Here is a 2232-nt window from a genome sequence, read left to right as displayed (position 1 = left end):
TATTGAAAGATGGCCTATTCGGCCATCACTGGAAAGAGAGGCCCATTGGACTTGCAAACTTTATATGCCCCAGTACAGGGGAATGCCAGGGCCAGGGGAATGGGAATGGGTGGGTAGGGAAGTGGCAGGGGGGTGTATGGGGGACTTTTGGGACAGCATTGGAAATGTAATTGAGGAAAATAGGTAATAAAAAAAAACCTGTATGTACTTTTGTGTTTTGGGGCTATATCAATGAATCTTTAATCCCACAGTATACTTTGTTTTATGAAATTGGCAGTAATGGAGCACATTCTCATTTTACTCAAGATTCATAAGCACTACAGCTTGTATGGAACCCGACAGCATGGTGAGACAGCTGTCTCTCTCTCTCTACTGGTCCCACTCCATCAAAGACCTGGTAGAAAGAGATTGTTTCCTATTTTTGAGGCATATATACATCTTACCACTGGGTGGAATTCCACAGAGGAGGGAGATTGCTTTAATTTTTTCCAGTCTGTCTTTTCATACACAGTAACAAATGCAATTTCTGGCACAAAATAGAAGAAAGATACTTGGTAATTAGGAAAGATTAAATATTTTAAAATATGATCTTTGTGTGTTTTTACTTACTCACATGAATGTGCTTCATTTGTTTGCTTGTTTTTGTAACAGGGTCTCTCATTGGCCTGTAGCTGGAGCCTGCTTAGCTCTAGACTGGCTGACCAGTGAGCTGCAAAGTTCCATGTGTCTCCATCAGCACTTCTATTACAAGTGGGTAGCACTGTGCCTGGGTCTATTTACATGAGTTCTGAGATTTGAATTCAGATCCTCATGATTTCATTGAAAGCATTTTACCAACTGAGTTCTCTGTTCAGTCCCTACTAGACACGGAGGCACTGGAGTGGGAGGATCAACCTGGAGTAGAGAAGGGAGGTGGTGAGGAAGGAAATACAGGAAGAGACAGCTAAAACTAAGGGCCATGTGAGGGGCCACATGGAAAACTAATATAGTAGAAGCTTCCTAAAATATATACATCTATGAAGGTGATCTAAATGAAATTGGCAAATAACAGAGGAGACCGAGCTCCAGGTAAACATCTATCATCCCCAAATAAAGCTTCCAGTTCCAGGAATGGGTTATATATAGTCAAGTAGGGTCTCATAGGAACCCCCAAACAATCCAGGCCATTGCCAAGACTATGAGTGGCTCTCTACAAAATGACACTAAGGTCCCATTACTGAAGGCAAGACCTACACAACTCAATGAACATGGAGAAGTCGAGCTGGTGCCCACATTGAGTCTTTACCCCTATGTACCTGTTTTCATATTATTGGAAGGTACTCTTCATGGTACCAAAGGAGAATGGTTAATACCAACCCATCTACAAACTGATCCACAATGGTATTCTGCCTGCAAATCATACTGGTGCAATAGCGACACAAAGCTTGTGGGAATAGCCAACCAGTCTCTGATTTGAGTTAAGCCCCATTTGCTGAGATGGATCTCATACCAGATGCTGCTTGGGTGGCCAAGATACTGAGACTAGACTGGCCAGGAACTTAGGAGAAAACCAAATAATGCTATTCTGCTAAAGGAAAGTAGCAATAATGACTCCTAATGACATTCTGCTATACTCATAGATCAATGCCCTGATCAGCTGTTATCAGAGAAACCAGCTATTGTAACAGATGAGAACAAATACAGAGACCCACAACCAGACAATATGCAGAGAGTAAGAGAACTTGGAACAGGTAGCCCAAAAAGGTATGTCTCCATCACTACTCTCTCCTTGGGGCATAGGGAGCTCTGTGAAAGAGGAGACAGAGTATAAGAGCCAGAGGGAATGGAGGACACCATGGATTCAAAGCCTTTTAGACACAACAGAGCTTGTGCCCATATGAACTCAGACACTGAGGCAGCATGTACAAGGCCTGCATGGGATTGAATGGGACCCAAGACTGAAAGTAGATGTGGAAAAAAAGCCCTCATCCTTGACCAAGAAACTATCTCCAGCTGATAGACACTTGCAAATGAAAACAGTTTTCTCCAAGGGAATCTCACTGGGAAAACAATCACTCTTAAGTGTAGGCCCCATTCCCAGCAGCAAATGTCCAACACAAAAGGAACCCAATGGCATCTTTGGAGGTTCTTTATTGCATAATGTTAAGTCAGGGCTTTGTTATTGTTATTACATCTTATTTGTCCTTTGTGTATATGTCATGGCGTCCCATTTTGTGCCTTTATGGGATTCCT

Source organism: Mus caroli, chromosome 12 (genome assembly GCF_900094665.2).
Source record: "Mus caroli chromosome 12, CAROLI_EIJ_v1.1, whole genome shotgun sequence".
NCBI lineage: Eukaryota > Metazoa > Chordata > Mammalia > Rodentia > Muridae > Mus > Mus caroli.
The sequence above is the reverse complement of the archived record's forward strand: the minus strand, read 5'-3'. Positions refer to the sequence as shown.